Here is a 20,358-nt window from a genome sequence, read left to right as displayed (position 1 = left end):
ACATTTCCTAATCCTTTTGAATGGGTTAAAGTAAAGAATGGTGCTCAAAGTCTCAAATAATTTTTTAAAATCTGAGATTATGTGCCTGCAGGGTAGTAGTGGTATGGCTGCAGGCTCCTTTTTAACTAAATCGAAGCACTGAAATACTCAAGAAAGAATTGTTCAGGTGCCCACCCGAATTCTGAGCATGTTGGCCCTGACCTTATGGGCTATCTCACTGTTCTCTCTGAAGGCTCCCCGTTGCTGACCCTAACTCAGAGACATGGCCCTCTCTCATTTCTCCAACTGCCTCCTCCCAGGAGCACCCTAGGCTTACAGCTTGTCTCATCTGTGGTGCATGTGAAAATGCGTGTGCATGTGTGAGTTCGTGTGTGTGTGTGTGTGTTGATAGGCATGTGCGCATATGTGCACACACATGCACAGGCTCATACAAAGGTGTGTGTGCCTACACATATCCACAGAAAGCCCAGAGGAGGAGGATGGGTGTTTTGCTGTCTCACTCTGGTTTATTCTGTGGTGAGCTTCCATGTGGACGATGAGAACTAAAAGCTCAGTCTGTCACTGAACTGACTGGTAACCAGCAAGTCCCACTGCTCCTCCTATGTAGACAGAGACTGCAGGTTGGCTTCCCAGCCTCTCTGATCTGAATAGTCACACAGAAACTATATTAATTACAACACTCTTTGGATGATGACTCTAGAGTATTCCTAGCTAGCTCTTACATCATAAATAAACCCATTTCTATAGATCTATATATTGCCACAAGGTTATGGCCTACCAGTAAGGTTCCTAAGACCCTGGCGTGTTTGTCTCCTTCAGCAGTTACATGGCCTCTCCTTGATTCTGCTACTCTCTCTATCTCTACTCTGATTTTCCACCTAGCTTTCTTCTGCTAAGCTATTAACCCAAACAGTTTATTCATCAACCAATAAAAGCAACACATATACAGAAGGACATCCACATCATCTCCCCTTTTCTGTCTAATTAAAAAGGAATGTTTTAACTTTAACATGTAAAATTATTTATATATATATATATATATATATATATATATATATATATATATATAACAAAACAGGTTCAAGCAAGAATTACAGTTAGAATATTTAGTCTATTTGTATCTGGCAAAATTAAAGAAAATATACTATCATCTATTTTATCTTTGTGAGTCTAAAGTTTCATATCTAATTTATCTTTTATCTATAACTATCTGTCTTTAACTCTTCGAAGACCCCAGAAGGATATAATATTACCTAAGTAAGCAGAAAGTGCATTGTAAGCAACTTCCAAAGTTCTAGAATTGACAGAGACATCTTGTTGTCTGGACAGTCACCCAAAGTGGCTGCTGGATTCAGTTCCAGTTCCCGGAGCACACAGAGGACTGCAGATTGCTACTCTTTCTGTGAGTTTACCCCCAGAAAATAAACCTTTGTTATACTCCATTTCAGGCTAGAGTGGAACTCTTTTGTACAACAACACTCCTGTCTCCACTCCCCAAAACACTGGGGTTACAGTTGTTCAAGGCTACACCTAGCTTCTCCAAATTAATAATAGCATGTGCACAGCAAGCTATCTTACCTGCTGAGCCATCTCTCCAGTCCTGTCCCCTGTGTTTTTTTTCTTAAATTTTAATAAAATGGTCTTCGAACTTCAAAAAACAAATTATTCAGGACTAGCAAGATGGTAGCCAGTAAAGATACTTGCTACCTAAATCTAATCCTTTGGACTTACATGACAGAAAGAGAGAACCAACTCCTACAAATTATCCTCTCTCTCTCTCTCTCTCTCCCTCTTCCTCTCTCTCTCTCTCTCTCTCTCTCTCTCTCTCACACACACACACACACACACACACAAAGTAAACTGTAAACAAAATTTAATATAAAATAAATAAAAATAAAAGCAATACAAACCTAAAAAGAAGAGCTATAATTTGGCAGGACAGTTGGAGTTTACATTTGCTCTGGTTAAACTCCATAAAAATTCCATTTTGTTGGGACCTGCAGAACAAAGAAAACAAAAGGGATGCTAATTTAGCAAGACTGTTTTATCTTTCAAATGTGTCCTAAGATATGATGCATACAACTCAAGAATGAATCTTGTGTTCAAGTTGACAGACAGCTAGAAACAAATAAGTTGCTGCCCTCTTGCATCCATTTGCCTATCCATTTAGGGTTTGGGTTTTTTTTCCCCTTTTTGAAGAAAGAGTCTCATGTACTCTGGGCTAGCCTGGACTATATTGTATAACCCCAGGATGGCCCTAAACTTCTGATCCTTCTGCTTCCGTCTCCACGGTGCTGGGGTTACAGATGTGCAGCGCCACAGCCAGTTGACATGGTGCTGGGAGAAAAACCCAGGACGCTGTGCAAGCTGGGATAGAAGTCCAATCCCCAACCCAATTGTTCATTCATCTGATGAGGGAGTGTTGATTCCTCGCCACTCAAGACATCTCCTGGGAACTGGAGTAGATAACAACATGGCCTGATTGGAGCTACCATAAGGAGAAAGGGAAAACACCGGGGGATAAAAAGTAACCAATATGCAATGGTTACAAACAAATATGCAGTTACAAGTTGTTATAGGTCTATAAGGCATTGCTTTGCAAGATCTGACAATGGCCATAGAGGTTTGGGGGTATGGGAACTCCCCTCTGTGGCTGATGCTTAATTTCTATCATCAGTTAGTTAGATTAGGAACGCCGAGGGCGTTAGTGTGAAACAACTCGAAAGTACCTGTGAGAATGTTTCCAGAGAGTCTAACTGAGGACTGCCCTGAATCGAAGGGGCACCCTCCCATGGGCGAGGGTCCCACATTCACCAGCTGAGCACCCATATTCAGTTCATTCTGCTGCCAAACTGCAGACATACCGTGACCAGTCTCCTGCCATAACTAACTGTATCCTCACACCATAAACCAAAATAAACTCGTCCTTTTAAAGCTGTTTCTGTTAGGCATCTTGTCACAGCAAGGAGAAACTGACATGAGCCTCTGACTATGGAAGGGCTAGTGGCCCCGGAGATGGCACGGTGGCTAAGAGCACTCTGCTCTTCCAGAGGACCTGGGTTTAATTCCCAGCATCCATATGGCAGCTCACAAATATAAATCCAATCACAGAGGATCGATATTCTCTTCTGGACTCTGTGGTGATCAGACATACATGCAGGCAAACATCCGCACACATAAAATTAATCAATTAGTAGTTAGTTAATTAAAAACAAATAAACATGTAGGGTCTGAGGATAAAAAGGAGCCAGCCAAGCAAAGAGCTAGTAGGTGTGTGAGGAAGGGACGTTTTAGGCAACAAAATAAAACAAAACAAAAACCTATGTAAAAGCTTAGCATAGGAGAAAGAGCCAGTGTGTCCAAAGTACCTGAAAGGTAGCTAGTGCAGATACAGCATGGCTTCGGAAAAAAATAACACAAAATATCCACAGAAACCAATGCCAGGGTCAGATCTCCAAGTGTGCAGTGAGAAGATGATGGACAGTTTTTTAATGTTTTGTTTTACCATTCTCTACTTTGGGCAAAGATTAAATAGATACTGTGGGGCAGGACTGAGTTCCTCCCCCTGCATCAAGGCTAGGCTAGGTAATCCAGCATGGGGACCAGGGTCCCAATAATCAGCTAAGTGCCAGGGACAGGTCCTGATCTTGTCTAAGTCCCATGCAGGCTCCCTGACTGTTGCCCTGCCTCAACTTGATGTGCCTTGTTTTGTTCAAGCCCATGGGAGCCCTGCCCCTTTCTGAATGGAGAAGGAGGAGTGGATGGGGAGGGGGGAGGGAGACTAATAGGGAGTGAGGGTAGGGTGGAGAGCAGAGAAAGAAGGGAAAACTGTGGTCAGTATATAAAATAAATGAAAAACAGTTAATTTAATAAAAATAGCTGTTGTGGGAGCTGTGCAGAGAACAGACTAGAAAGGGGTAGGAACAATCATAGTGGGTCATTCAGAAGCTCCTGCCATAATCCACAGTGACAGCGGCAGTGACGCAGAAGGAAGGAAGTGTGTGGATGGAGAAACATCCCGACAAGGATGATGCTTTCCTCGCAACCACGGGGAGCAGGCAGATGGTTCTCCGGGTGAAATCTCCAAAGAGAGCACTGCCAGCAATTCTCCCCTTGAAATGCTAAAGTCCAAGCTGTCAGAGGGGAAAGCAATATCTACACGCCAACAGCTGGAATATGAACTTGGAGATTCATTCTAAAATTTCCTAGGAAACCATCTTCATATACTGACCCAGTTCAGAAACCGAGGATTAGCATCTACCCAAGTGGTCAAGGCGGTTAACCACCCCCACTCTAAGAAGGAACGCAGAAGCAAGGGTACAGAAACCAGAACATGACAAGGACAGTACCAGAAATGCGGTGGCAACCCTGCAAGCAAGAAGGTTCAGGGGACACCCAGCAAGCACCCCTGAGTTTCTGAAGAACTCAGGCAAAGTTCTGGCAAAGGGCAGCCTGTTCTGTCACCACCAAGACCCAAGCTCTGCCTCAAAGAAACGTCACAGCTGCCACAGAGACTATGCTGCCCAGAAGAGCAGAGCGCCTCCTCGTAGACAGAGAGAGGTCTTTAAGCAAATAGGGGAAAACAGTCAATCAAGAATTTTGTGGGGTTCCTGGATCTGCTATGGGCCAGGAATCCCTAAGAACTAAATCTTCCGTTTAGAAGCTGTTCGTGAGGGTGATCAGGGGTGAAGACGGGTTAGTAGAAGATCTACTCCTATGAAATATTCTCCAGCCTTTCAAAAGACTATTCAAGACCGAATTCTTTCTTCCTCCCCGCGAGCGGTGTACCAGCTGACACTGTGGATCCCATAGTAAACAAAGTTTGTGCCAAAGCACTTGGCACTGGCTGGGTCTCTCCGTCATTCTTTTCAGCCCGTTTCACTGCCAAGTGACATCAGGCCTCTCTTGCTGGCACCCGGATAGCTGCCTCGCTAACCTTGCCGTGTGAGACGCCACATCAAAGCCTTGTCATGTGACGACGCCTTCCCCAAACAATGCTAAGTCAGGCCGGGCTCTCACTTCACGTGTGAGCCATCATTAAATATCATGACAGGATGTGAGGAAAACATTGGGGGTCTCGGGGATCAAAGAAGTGCAGCCTAGTTGAAAAGCACCTCTTTAACGGGCAGCCAGGGCAGGAAGTTCCCTTTGTGAAGCTCCGGCCCTAATGACTTCTCCCTGCTTTGCCCATAAAGGCTGCCTAATTATGTCACATACGTCTGCACCCCACATCCAGGGCCCCTCGGTGTCTGGGTTCCCTACTGTCAGCTTTATAGCCTCCAAGGTCATAAAAGCCAAGGGGACCTGCTGTTGGATTGCTGATCGGGTGACCGAGTTTTCAGGATTGGACACACCACCCCTCCTCAGAGAGAGTGAAACTGGGGGATGAAGGCCAAGCATCCTTCCTCAAATGAATCCCCATTGGTTTCATTTTTCTTTCAGTCCTGTGAGGAAATAGCACTGGGATTCAAGATTAAAAGTGACATCCCATTTCCATCGAGCTAAAGAGACCCAAACTATATCTCAGTGGTGGGCAGACCATAATCCAATTTTTCAGCTCAAGTATCAAGACTGAGACTAATTGGATCCTGGCTTGTCCCACCTTCATCCCTGGTGACAACCACAACAGCCACCCCGTGTCCTATAAAGCCCTCCCTCGTCTAGGCCCCTGCAAAACCCCACTCCCCGCAGCGTTCGTTTTAATAATCCAGGACGGCTTTACTCTATGGAATATTTTCATACGAGCCTATCTCTTCCCAGCTTCCTCCAGTGTCACTTTCAAGGTTATCAGTCACCTCTTCATTGCTCTGACAAAGCCCCTGAAGTGACAGGTTCAGAGGGAAGGTTCATTCTGCTCACAACAAGAGGTCTCGCCCACAGTCGCTGGGCACTGGCTCTGTGGACCTGTGGCAGCATGGCACGTCATGGTGACAGGAGCGCATGACAGAGAGACCTGTTCACGTCACCGTGGGAAAGCTGGGAAAGAGCAAGAGACAACAGACAGGATCCCAACATCCCCCTCAAAGGCACAGCCCCGATGGCTTAGCTTTTCCTACTGGTCATCACAACCTAAACTCCCGCCTCTTTTCAGTACTACTACAGGCTAAGAACCCAAGCTCCAACACGTGGTCTTTGAAGGCTATTCAGGATCCAAACTACAGCACCAGGGGTGTGTTTGTTTTGGTTTAGTTGCTGATGGATGGATGAATGGATACATGGACAGGTATATGGATTAGATGGATGGTTATGTGGGTGAGTGGGTAGATAATTAGATGATGATGAAGATAGATAGACAGACAGACAGACAGACAGATAGATAGATTTATCAATTTACTGGCTTCCAAGCAGTTTGCATGCTGCCCTGATCACATCCGCCATGTATGAACCTCAGCTCAGAAAGAGCGCTCACCTTGGGTTAATTTCAACTATAGCCTTGGGAACAGACACATGAAAATCTTACCTTTTTTAAAGAAGTGTTTTTAACTCATATGATCTACCACTGCCTTATGTAGCTCCCACCCAATGTTTGACTTCTCCTGGCTTAAAGAGAAGGGATCTGAAAGAGGCAACATAGCAGGGCGGGCATTGCTTCTTCGGGATGAGTGCAAAGCCAAGCTCTGCCTCTCTGTGGCTGCGGTGTTTCGGGAAGACAACAGGACAGCTATGCTCAGTCTCCTCTGCAAACTAACCTTCCTCACGCCCACCATTACAGAGACTGGGGAAGTGTGTGTAGGGAGTAAACAGAGCGTGCTCGTCTCTCAACAGCCTCTGTTACATGATTCCTATTCTGGGACCACCTGGCTTGTTCTCCAGGGTCTGTGACGACTAAGACGGTTTACGTATGGAAGACACAGCCATTGCACAAACACCCTGTCGTTTGAATGAGAATATCCCCCACAGGCTCCTGTATTTGAACACTTGGTCTGCAGTTTGGTGGAGCCATAAAGGTTATGGAACTTTAAGGAAGTACCGCTTTGCTGGCAGAGGTACATCAGTGCTATCTTTCTTTAAAGGTTTATAGCCTCACCCCTACTTCCTGTTCTCCCCCCCCACCCCCTGCCTCCAATGTGTAGATGAAAATGTGACCAGCCATCTTCCTGCTTCTGTGGCCACGCTTTCCTTACCTGTCGCCATATCTTTGGGGCCATAATGGATGTGATCCCTCTGGAATCAGAAGCCAAAATAAACCCTTTCTTTCTTCCTTAACTTGCTTTTTGTCAAGGCATTTTGTCATAGCAACAGAAAGGTAACTAATACACACCACACACCAAAGAACACAAACGCACAAAAATATTTTCACAAGCACAGTCATTCAGGAAAACATCGGGCTGTTGAGACGATGTTCAGGAGGCTCTCAGATGCAGGGAAAGATTTGATGACTGATCCAAGACTTTAATTACCTTCATCAAGAAAATGAGGCAGTCATGAAACCTGTCACTCAAGGGAAGGTGAGCGAGCCACACCGTGTTCCTTCTAGACACCAAGGCAAACATTTCGCTCCATAGCAAAGGGGAGGGGAGACGGCCCCAAAGTGCACTTTGTTCATGTTTTGCTTCTACCTCAGCGTATTTACCTGTGACAAAGGATCTCAGACACCTCGCTAGATGACTGTGTAGCTCAGAGCTGCCTCAAGAAGCTGGCACAAAAAATGTTTGTCAAATTGTCACTGGTCCCAGACAGCTGAAGCCATGTTTTCTGGCATTATATATAATCCTAAAAATTAAGTTTGCTTAGGATTTTGAAAGATTAAAACTCTATACTCCCTCTGGGGTAAAGGTCTGAGCACGTTGGTCAAGCAGCAGCTTTGAATATGAAGACACGGGAGCACAGAAAACCTCGGTGTTCAATTCTGATCCTGGGCAGAGACCCAGTAAGGGGTTTGCTTGTTGTGTGTGACAGGCTTCTGTTGTCAGCTCATTACAAAATCTCCCCACTATGTGGTCCATTTGGGAACAATAAAAGAACTCCAAGGGTCAGAAGCTGATCCAAGCAGACTATTTTCAGTTTCTCCTCTGAAGCCAGCATCTGATCACTGGCACTGGAACTAAGGGCTGTCTCAGCCCACATGATGCTTTATCTAGAGACGCTAATTCGTCACGTGAATGCTCAGAAGCCTGCATGGAGCACATCCTCAGACTTTGTCCCTCTGAAGTACTGTCCAATCTTCAGTCACCTGTGCTGGTCGGGGGGGCTTGGGTCATAACTCAGTGGAAGTCTGATCAAATTCAGCCTCCAGCCGTTCCACTATCACCACGTCATTATGGAACACTGACGTTCAATCCAAATCCTCTTCCCATACAAGAAAATTATCTCCCAGTCATTCTGACAACCCAGAAATCAGCCTGCCCATTGCCCAGGATTCTCTGGGACCAAGATGGTTCTCTATCAAAGAGAGCCTCTGAACAGAGGATATTTTTCATAATGAGATGAAAGATGCCTCCAAGCCAAGCATGGTGATGAGAATCCCAGCACTCAGGAGGCTGAGACAGGAGGAGCTTAAGTTTAAGGCCAGCATAGGATCCATAGAGATATATCATCAAGAAAGAAAGAAAGAAAGAAAGAAAGAAAGAAAGAGAAAGAGAGAAAGAGACAGAGGGAAGGAGTGATAAAGGGACGGACTGAGGGAGGGAGGAAAAGGAAAAATACCATGTGATTCCTACTTACTGGTCTTAATTGGGATACTAACAACCGCACACTAATACAATATCATGACATATCAAATAATTGTCTTATTTTCTACAAACTCTCAAATATCATTTGGAGTATGAAAACCAGGTTGCAAAACACATAGAACTAGCTCACTTTCTTAATCCTTTCCTTTCTCTTCCCTGTTACAAACAAATCCGCCAGGCCCCATCTCTACCTCCCTCCTCCATTCTTCCTTCCTTTTCCCTCCATTCATAAAACTATCGCTAAGCATGTGTTGTGGAATACTATTTTAAGATATGTTACATTTGTTTTTGCTGTGGAACATTTGTCTTAATGTTGCAAAGCTGTGCTGCATTTGTTTATGTGGCATTTGTTTAACTCTGTCAAACTGGGATTCTCTGCCTGTCTAAAACACCTGATGGTCTAATAAAGAGCTGAATGGCTGGCTGTGGGGTAGGAGAAGGATGGGAGAGGCTGACAGGCAGAGAGAATAAATAGAAGGAGAAATCTGGAAAGAAAGCAAAGGAGCAAAATAGAATAAGAAGAGGAGAAATAGAAGGAGTCAGCCACCCAGCCACCCACAGAGTAAGCGAGAAAGTAAGATATACAGAAGTAAGAATAGGAAAAGCCCATAGGCAAAAGGTAGATGAGATAATTTAAGAAAAGCTGGCTAGAAACAAGTCAAGCTAAGGCCAGGCATTTATAAGAAAGTGTAAGCCTCCATGTGTATTTATTCGGGAGATGGGTGATGGGCCCCCAAAAAAGTCAGAGTAAGAAAAAAATCAACAACATTTTGGCATCCCAATGTGGGGCTATAGTAAAAGAAACTCCAACAACAAGCAGCCCCCAAATGAGACGGGAGCCTCAAGGAAGACAGACAGACATGGGTGTCAGGGTCACCTTCAGGAGTAGGAGTCATAAGATGTGTTACTTAAAAGGGGATGGGGTAAGATGAGCCAGACTTCCACAGTAGAAAGGAAGAAAGCCAGAACGCACCCCCATAATGCTGGGTTGAAGCTGGAAGCATCCGTCTGAACTCGAGGGTTTCGATGCCCAGAAACAGGCCCTCTTTCTAGTATATGACATCAATGTGTCATTTCCAAGTTGTTCTTGTTCTTTCACTTGTCTGTTTAAACAGGGTTTTGCTTAGTCCAAGCTGGCCTCAAATCCCTTATGTAGCTGAGGCTGGCCTTGAAGTCCTGGCTGCTCAGTTTCTCAGATTACAAGGATTACAGGCATGCATCGCCACGTTCAGCTCTTAACGTGATTCCACAGTTCTATCCATTAATGAAGCCTAAAGAGTGACATCCCACTATCAATGAACACATCTGTCACTCAAATCTTAGTTTCCTGTATGTAATTCTCATTGAAAGAGTGGGGTTGCCTGGAGTACTGGGTGGCTCCAAAGCTAAGACAGAGGAAGCGAATGTGTCTGGACCAGTGTATGCTGCCAGAGAACAAGAGTGCACTCAAAGAAAGCTCATCAAAGGATGCAAGACTTTGATTCCAGCACTGGGAGTGACTTCTGTCTGAGGTCCAAGGCAAGCCCCTGTGTAGATGACCTAATCATGATGTGTCGGATGTAAATTGAAAGACATCCAACAAAGTAACTGACCTATATAAAAATCAAAGAAAACGAAACAGTTTCAGAATAAAAATGCCCAAAGGGACACGACAACAGACAATCCACGTGACCCTGAATCTGACGCACTGCAGAAAAGGAAGTCACCAGGATACTGGTAACATTTGAGCGAGGTCCCAGGGCGGAGGTAGGTGGGAGTGCTTTGTATTATCTTTACAAATTTCTGTGAGTTGGTGAAAATTTTAAAATAAGATCATTCATGTAGATAGTAATTCTGGTCTTTCTAAAGTTTCCTCTCTTAGGAAAGGCCTCTCTAATGGTAGCTAGAAATTTCACCAATGTGACATTTCCCAACTGCCACCCTGCTGCCCTAGGAGGGGAGCTTTGTTAAGGACAAATGTCCCAGGGAGGGCTGACTCTTCAAGCCAACGCTCATTCTCAGTAATGTTTCCGAAATAACCCTCAGTGTGTTAGATTCAGGAGCTATTTGTGAATAGACCTAAAGAAAGGGAAGTGTTGTAGTTAAGGACTTTGGAAAACCTCAAGTTCTAGCTTTTTTGTTGCAGGACTCCTAAGAGCCTCCAGAAGCTAATGTGGGTTTTACATTGGCCTGGAAAAAGTGGCATTTGGAGCTGTTTGACTCCCTCAAGATAGGCTCCAAAATAGCACGTGCTGGAAACTCTGGTTGACATCTCCCAATCAGCAGGCAAGAGAGGAATAAAAGTTTAGATTCAAGTGGACATTAGAGAATGCCGTCAAGGTTGAACAAAACAGGAATGGAAGCAACAGCTAAGAACCCTGGAGTAGCCTGTTTTCTGTTGCTATAACTAAATATCTATTCCTGGATGCTTTATAAAGACAGAAGGTTGTTTATTTTAAAGGAGGAACATTCAAGATCAGACGGCACCATGGGTAATGTCTCTGGTGAAGGTCTCAAAGCAGATGGTACCAGGCAGGGAGCTGAAGAAATCACACTGACAAAAAGCCAGAGACCGGAGCAGGGTCACTCTCTCTTACAACAGTTTTCTCTCTCAAGAACTTCCTTACTCTGCAAAACCAGCATCAACTCTTCTGAGGCAAGTGCCACAGGACCTAAAACCTTGTATTAGGCATCACGTCTTCAAAGCTCTACGGCATCTCGGTGCTGCTGTTTTCATGGCCAAACATCCTGCACACGAACCTGTGAGGCACAAACAGCATCTGAACCATGTTAAAGCTCAATGTACTCAACACAAATTCCTCTGACACTGTCACTTTGAGGCCCATTTTGTGGGCCCAAGTCCCAGACTGCGTGAGAAGGAGAAAGCCAGGCAAGCACTAGGATTCATCTCTCTCTGCTCCCAATGGCTCATGCAATGTGATCCCATTCCTTCCCCCATCATGGTGGACTGTGTCCCCAAACTGTGGACCAAAGAAAATCTTCCCTTTCTTCAGCTGCTTTGTCTCAGGCATTTTATCACACCAAGGAGAAAAGTAACAAACAAGTTATCAAAGAATCTCCCCTAAAGCCACAGTGTGCTGTGGAGCAAAGGCATACCTGAGTCTAGACTGCCCTGTCCCTTACCCAGAATGCCCAATCTCTCCCAGCGGGGAGGGGAATAGGGTCCAAGAAAGCATTTTCTTGTTTGCAAACAGCTATAGCTACTTGTCTCTCTGTAAGTATGGTCAACTGGTCCACACAGTGAGCATCCCCCGCCCCAGCCTGCTTCTGGCCTCATGGTCATTCTCTTCATTTCTGCAGGGAGGAGAAATATGAAGAGTATGGCTGTCTGCCAGACAGAGTGACCCAAGTCGAAGCCCCAATGCCCCAGAGTCACCATGGAGAAGCTGACCCCAGGGGGCTGTCAACTCACCACAGACAGGCTTCACCAGCGCTTCAGAAAATGAAAAGCTTTATTAAACTTTCAAGTCCGGAACAGATGTGCCCGGACATAAATATTCAAAAGAGCCCATCTGTTAGGTAAATCGTCTTTGGATGTAGGAACGGAAGGAGCGTACGTTCATGAGACCCTATTGCTGAGGGATCCCAGGAGTGCTGGAAATCCTGCAAACAGATGCCCTGACATCCTAAAAGAGAGAAGAGTTGGGGCAGAAGAAATTGTATGCCATACCACAACCATGAGGAGTTTCATTGACACACCAGTCAGGGTCAGAAGCTGCCAGAGTGGGATGGCAAGAGGACCCCAAAAAGATGGAGGGGAAGCGGGATAGAGAAAACAGCCAAATGTACTCCGTGAGCACCTCAGACTATTTAGTAGGAGAGGTTGGGCTTCTTCCTGAAACAGCAGCAATCTGCTTGCCTCTTCCCACTCCCAACCCCCTACTGCCTCCGTCAAGGCTTCTAACCACGCTGAGAGGAAGTAGCCCCATTGCTACAGCCATCCCTATACCTCCTTTATGCCATTCTCTCCATGGGCACTGGTAAAGGAAACAGCAGTAACTATAAGCCTAATCTGTGTCACCTAACTACGTTCCAGGCACAGGATCCTTTGATAACCCCAGCATCCCTGGGGGAAAAGATGCTCAGATTATTCTCATATACAAATGGGAAAAGTGAGGCAGGAATGGCTTGTGTGTGTGATTTGCTCAGGAGGTCCAGGCTGGCAACTGGAGGCCAGGACGAAAGCCCAGCAAACCACTCCTCAAGTTGCGTATCGTATCACAGGGTGAAAATGGTCCAACCCCAAGTGGCAAGGTGCATCCTGAAAGAATGAGGTTCACATCCTAACATAGAGAGACAAAAAATTCCCAGGAAGCAGTAACTGAATCCCCCTGTATCCCAGTCCAAGTGGAGTGAAGGAACCGGCATTCTGTAGCATCTAATGCCTGAGATTTATTTGTGTTCTGTGTTGCAAATATTTTTCCCATTCCAAAGTTTCTGAAATTCAACATGTACTTTTTATAATCCACATTACGGTGTTCTCCCCACTCCAGCTTGCCACTGGCTTAATGTCTTATGATCCGTCTCTATTATGATCAAATGACTATGGTCCAGACTTCTGGGTCCAAAGTGAACTGTGCACTCCCTGAGCAGAAGCGAATTCATTCTGTATCCTAAACACCTGAAGTCTTTCAAACGTTGGTTGATTAACCCAAGTAAAGATCTTCAAGGCGAAGGCTCTTTAACATTCCTTTGACAAATATTTATTGAGCACTTCTTGTGTGACAGCCATTGCAGGCAAAGTAGGGATATAATGTCCAAAACCAATCTGGAGAGGTCCCCGTTCACACATCTTTGTTTTGTCTTGAAATAGACATGACTCAGAGAGGCCAGAGCAGAGCAGTCCCAACGCCAGCAACTTAGGCAGGTCGTATCGGGCCAGAGCTAAGACGAAAAGTCAGAAGGTTGCAGAAGATGAGGGTAGTTAAATGTGAGTTTGCCAAGGACTTGAGACCCATGCTGAGGAGTTTAGATTAAAGGTAGGAGGCAAATGGGAGCTCCTGCCGACTTCTGAATGGACGAATGACAAAATCAAAGCAGCTCTCTGAGAAAATTAGCCTAGCCGTTGGGTATGGCGTGTACAGAGAGGGATGAGGCTTCAGGTGGACGCGCCGCCAGGAGGAAGGCTGCTGTGGAAGTCAGCAGGAGCGGTGATCAGAGCCTGGACTCCACGGGAGGCTTGGCTGTGTCAATGGCTCAAGGTCAGACTGCAGAGGCAGAATTGCCAGCCCATTCTGAGGGGGCCAGACCAAGAGAGGAAGTAGTCAGAGGTGAGCTCAGGGCTGAAGAGAAGCCAGGGTGACTCTGATAACGGTGAACAAAGAAGCAGGCGAGATGAGAATGAAGCTAGGTAGGTGCCCTTGTGCAAGCCCGGCAGAAAGATAATGGAAAAGTCAGAGACTGGGGAAGAAGTGGTAAAAACATCCACTGAGTCACATAGGCAGCCCTGCGTCTTCTGAGTCTATAAAAGAGGCAGGTCTCCTGATGACTCCGGGAAGAAGAACACTTTCACATACTTTGTTCTGAGTTGAGTTGATAGCTAGGTAGAAAACCCAACCAGAAGGGCATGTCCTTGAGTCCCTGCAGGAATAAGACTCTCTCTCTGCACATTCACACTCGTGTGTGTGTGTGTGTGTGTGTGTGTGTGTGTGTGTGTGCGCACGCGCGCGTATTAGTGTGACTGTATCGTCAGTATGTGTACATGTGTGCAGATGCCCATGGAGGCCAGAAAAGGGCATCAGATGCCCTGGAGCTGGAATTTCGGGTGCTTGTGAGCCACCCAATATGGGTGCTGGGAACTGAACTCTGGAACTCTGGAAGAGCACCAAGTGCTCTTTTAACTGCTGGTCTTTTTAATCAGTCCTCCAGGGACAACTAATACAAATTCTTTAAGCAATAAAGTAAAAGATGAAACTCTGGGGTGAGAGCCCAGAGCTCAGCATCTAAATCTCTTTGCTGTTGTTGTTCCACTCTCAGAGGCCGTTGTAGGAGGTCTTCAATGCTCTCTTGAACTTTTGGTCATATTCTACTGCGTTTATGGGAAAGGCATTCAGTGATTGTCTTAGTCTGTTTTATGTTTCTGTAACAGATTTCCACAGCCTGATTAGAATTTTTTTTAACAATTGAAATTGATTTCTAGTGAGTTTGGGGGTTGGAAAGTCCCACTTGAAGGTGTGTGCATCTGCTAAGGGAATTTTTAACTGAATCCTGTGTCAGAAGATGAAGGGACCGGAGCAAGAGAAGACTGGGGGGTTGAACTCACAACCCACCCTCAAGGTGATAAACACACCATTGTGATAACGAAATGAATCCACGAGGCAGCGCCCATACAACCATCAGTCTATGCTCGCCAACACCACTGTACCACAGCTTAAGTTTCCAACCCACCAACTTGCTGGGACGCAGTTTAACACTGCACCTGCTAAGGATATTCTTTGCTTTGGTGACTCTCAGGACAGCAAGCTTCTTCCAGATGTTAAGGGAGAGTTATGTGAAACGAATGTACGGTGCCTATACAATGTCTGACACGTAGCAGGTGCTCCGTAAATAGCAGGTGCTGAAGATGCCTTCGGCTCTCGGGCAAGCAAGAGAGGGAACGGAACACCGGCGCTGCCGTCTGCCTGCGGCATGAGCAAACTTGCCCCCGAGATCCAGGGACACAGCTTCGGCTCTATGATTTAAAACCAGAACAAGGACCTACACCCCTGATCTTCTGTCTCTGCCGTCTCCAGGCACCTCCTAGGTTATCTACAGTCCAGCCTGTTGTTGTTGGAGACTAGACAGAGGGACACCGCTTCTCTCCTTGGGTGATCCTGGCTGAGAGAAGCGCAATGGCCCCAGTGAGTGCCAAGGACGGGGGAAGAACAGAGGTGCTGCAACTTTGCTCAGTTCTTGGAAAATATGAAATGAGGCAACTGAGGCTGGGGGGATGCCTAGGATGGTAAAGCTCACACAAGAACAAATACTGTATAATTAATATGAGGCACCTAGAGCAGTAAAAGCTATACAAGTGCTTGCCTCGCATATGTGAGGACCTGAGTTCTGGTGCCCAGTAACCATGGGGAATAAAAGCCGGTTATGGTGCTACACACCTATGATCCCAGAAAGTGTTAATGCTCTATAGCAGTGATGTTCTAGGCCAATGAGAGACCCTGTCTCAAAAAATAAGGTGAAGATACCTGAAGACAGATACACAAAGTTATCTTCTGATGGCCACACATGAGCTATGTATGCTTGTAAACACACACACACACACACACAAGAACATACACACATATATACACACTAAAAAGAAATGGTACAGCTGCTATAGAAAACAGTATGGTGGTGCCTTAGAATCAATGCGTGATCCAGCGATTCTAGGAATATACCCAAAGAACTGAAAGTGGGAAGTCAAATAGCTATTTTTACGCCCGTGCCCATATTAGCATTGTTCACAGTAGCAAAGAAGCAGGTGCCATCCAAATGTCCACCAACAAACAAAGGGGTAAGCGCAATGTGCTGGGCACACACAGTGCTGCACAACTGAGCCTTCGCCAAGAAACTCGGACACATGCCACAACACAGTGACCTCGGGGGGGGGGGGGGGAGCATGCCAGGTGAAATGAGCCAGTCCCACGAGAACAAATACTAGACAATTCCAGGAATATGAGGCGCCTAGAGCAGTAGACTATATAAACTGACTTAAAATTACCAGGGCCTGGAAGGAAGAGAGCTATTACTTACTGGTTATGTATGTAGTGTACATGTGCAGGCGTGTGAGCCCACATACGCACATGGAGGCCAGGGGAGGACAGGAGTGTCCTTCATCACTTCTTACCTTATTCTCCTGGGACAAAGCTTCTCACTGAACCTGAAGCCAGGCTGGGGACCAACAAGCATCAGCGATCCCCTTTTCCCACAGAACTGGGGTTACAAGTACATACGGCCCTGCTCAGCTTTTAATATAGATTCTGAAGATGTGAGCTCAGGTCCTTGTGTTGATGGAGCAAGAGCCCTTACCCACTGAGCCATCTTCCCAGCCCTAGACCTGGTTATAGTGAGGAGAAAGTTCATGGATGCAGGCAGACATGCGGAGATACCTAATACCACTTCTCTGTTCTCTTTGAGAAGATGAAAAGGACAAAATGTACACTATCAGCATTTTTACCACAGTTTAAATATGCTAAAATTAGCCGGGTGGTGGTGGCACATGTCTTTAATCCCAGCACTCGGGAGGCAGAGGCAGGCAGATCTTTGTGAGTTCAAGGCCAACCTGGTCTACAAGAGCTAGTTCCAGGATAGGCATCAAAGCTACAGAGAAACCCTGTCTCAAAATAAAAAAAAAAAAGATGCTAAAACCCCCCAAAAGAGTAAAGATACTTCTTAAAAAATCAGTCAAAAATCTTGGTACTCATCCAGTAAATAACAGGATTGAGGGGTTGGAGGGCAATCCATCCTTTCTCTCATATTTCAGCTCTGTTTGGCAGTTGGAGAGTCGAGGCAAACCTTGGGGTCCTCTCCTACAACCTCTTCCCAAGGTCATGAGTTACCTTTATGCCGCTTCCTCCCCAGGCAGCCACCTAGCCCCTGGTGGAGGACAGCAACAGCCAAGATGCTCACTGTTCCTGCCCTGTCTGCAGCAGGCATTCCGGATTCAGTGGCTCTCCTTGGTGACAGCTGTCCCTACCGGGCCTCTTTCCCCTCCCACCCCACTCAACCTTCCCTTAATCACATTCCTGGGAGGAACCTCATTAGTCCAAACCCCCTCTGCTGTTTTCCCACAAAACGCAGAGAATCCGACTGTTTTATGGAGGGTATGGCCAGACCACAGGGCACCTGTTTCGCTTTATGCTGTCTTAAACTGAGGAGGCCTGGGGAGCTTCTGTCTTCACCAGACAGCAGAGCTGGGAGTACGGAGGTCCAGAATTTGCCCCTGGATAGTAGCAATGTGGATTCTGGTTTAGGGAAGAGCCTCAACTGTCTATAGACTGCCTTTAGACTAGACCCACAGAAGAAGCAGGAAGCTTCAGAATACAAGCTTGCCACGGCTGCTGAGTGATAGCATCAAGAATCTAGTCAAGAAGAAAAATGAGAAGAAAAAAAAAACCTGAAAATAGTTGATTGGAGAAATGCTCTGCCAGCCTCTAGCTGTCACAGTCAGACCCTTAAAGAAACATTTATAAAAGTAGAAACACATTGAGGATTTCCTCCCCATGACAGCAGTGAAGATGCCAACCCCCAGGAGGCCTGGCTCCTGCCCCTGCCTTCCCAGCACAGACCCAGCACCTCCTTTGAAGAAAACCTTGTCAGGGGCTCGTTGTCACACAGTTTGAACTTGGCAAGTCGTTGCACTTTGAAGACCTGAAATGTTGGGCTGTGGAAACATGACCCTCCTCCTGCTTTGCCATAGATGAGAACCTGCCTTAGAGGTGTCCACATTTGTCGATACTCTGGTCCTCACAAGAGAAGGGTTTGAATGGCCAGGAGGTTTGTGTTGGCCAGATCTGGCCAAAACTTCTCTAGAGGAAGTTTTCTCTACCAGTTATTTGGTAGGTGAGGTCTACACAGTTGGTACCAAGCTTCAGTAAGGGAGAGGCAGAGTAGAATGGAGCCCCAGGCTAGGTTGAGCTGGTTAACCTACCTCAGTCTGCATAACTCATCTGAAACACCCCTAAAGGCTCTCTAAACTCTCCACATCTGTTAGTTCTTTAAGGATAATGCTGAGAATTAACTGTGTTCCCTATTCGCCAAAGTGTCCCACCCAATACTGACTGTGTGGTCGGGGCTCCACGAATTCTTTCCGAATGAGGGAATCCCCACAATGGTCCCAGGAAGGATATAAGACACAGATTAGAGTCCCGGCTCACAGAGGAGGAGGGCAGGACCCACTGAAGTTCCCCTCGACTCAGCCAGAGCTACAGGGGCTGGCTACATTTTGAGATGGGGCCAACCTTCTTTCATTGCTCTCTGATGACATTAAAGTAGATCAAAGGCCACATCTTCATGTGTTCTTGTGAGTTCTGGCACCGTGTTAGAGTCCAGCCAGGACCTCTTGCCATCTCACAACTTCATAGCTCTTGACACTCGAGCCTGCTCTTCCTGTTGGAGCACATTTTCTCTCCGTTAGACCATGCCACACCCCAAGTTCAACAGCATCCCTCGGCAGAACAGCCCGTCTCCACGCCGTATGTGAAACAAGGCAGAATTCCTCCTCTCTCACATAATGTGCCCCCCACGCTGCCCATCTTTTCAGCACTGCCAGTGTCCCTTCAAAGGAGAGAGGGCAGGTGGTCATGGATATAGACAGCACAAAAGAAATTGGTTTCCACAGAGTTGTCCAGATGGTCACCATATTCCACTAACTGCTCAGGCATGGACCAACCTTTCTCAGCAACAGTAATGTATCCCAAAAGTACAGCCTGGAAAATAGACAGCCTGGTGGCTACAGATGGGTCCAGCAGAGAAGCAAATTCATGTGTCTAATTCTTTGGGGGCAAAGGTCAAGGCAGATTTTCTATTTCATCTTTATTTATACTTCTTCACTGTACCCATCTCTTTCTCTTTATGGTCCATGGACTCTCCGAGGAGAGATATGCTGTTTGCTTCCTCCTCTCTGCCTGATGGCCTATCATTCCCCCACCTTGGTTTGTTCTTAACACCCTCTCTGGTCCCAATAAAGCTGGGTGGAACCATTTTATTGCAAAGTCGCTGCCCCATGGTGGAGGTCAAGGGCCACACAAGCACAGGCATGTACCACCGAATCCATTGCTTGGCTCGTTTAAGAGAAAATCGAAAATATTCAACTGACTTGGTTTTTAAATTAAGACTAGGGGATGTGAGGCTTTCTCTCCAGTAAAAAGTTCCCACCTCTAGCAACCACATGAGACGGGTAACATACATTTGTTTCCTAATTCAACTTTCTCTTATTTATTCTATCCATTCCAATTTATGCAGCTGTTTACGTTATTCTGCCGCACATATCTGGGTGAATAACTCAAATCATTTTTTAAGTCAAGACAGAAAAATGTCATAAATTCAATTCATGTCACAAACAATAAGAAATACTACATTTTAACAATGTGAATGTAAAAGTGGATTAGATAGTGAACGGAGGAGGGAGGAGAAGAAAGAGAGGGGAGGACAGTTTTCAAACTGGAGGGGGTCTGAAGGCAAAAGGAAAATGAGGGGGTGCTGAGGAAACGGTGCTCTGGGAGCTTGGGGAGATCCCAGTGGAATCAGGGTTCCTTCTTGGGATCTTAGTCTGGTTTGTAAAAACGTTGAAGAAGATACTCCAAAGGAAACTCCGGGACAATTTTACTAGATTTTCAAAGAAAGACTCCAAAGCAAGCAAGCTGTAAGTCCCCACAGGTGCCCAGAGAAGGGAAACAAGAGGAAGAGAGAAAGACTTGTTGGTTGAGGTAGGCATAGAGGACAGTCAAGTGGCATAAAAGAGCCTCCCAGCAAAGGCCAGCCCGGCCGTGGTGGTACAAGCATTTAATCCTAGCATTTGGGAGGCAGAGGCAGGCAACAGGTCTCTGTGAGTACAAGTTTGAGGCCACCCTGGTCTACATGATGAGTTCAAAGACAGCCAGACAGCATAGAGGAATCTTGTCTCAAAAAACCAAAGAAGAAGAAGAAGAAGAAGAAGAAGAAGAAGAAGAAGAAGAGGAAGAGGAAGAGGAAGAGGAAGAGGAAGAGGAAGAGG

Source organism: Microtus oregoni, unplaced genomic scaffold (assembly GCF_018167655.1).
Source record: "Microtus oregoni isolate MIOR12 unplaced genomic scaffold, Mior012 000004F_ref0000308, whole genome shotgun sequence".
Classification (NCBI taxonomy): domain Eukaryota; kingdom Metazoa; phylum Chordata; class Mammalia; order Rodentia; family Cricetidae; genus Microtus; species Microtus oregoni.
This window is presented reverse-complemented; position numbering follows the sequence as displayed.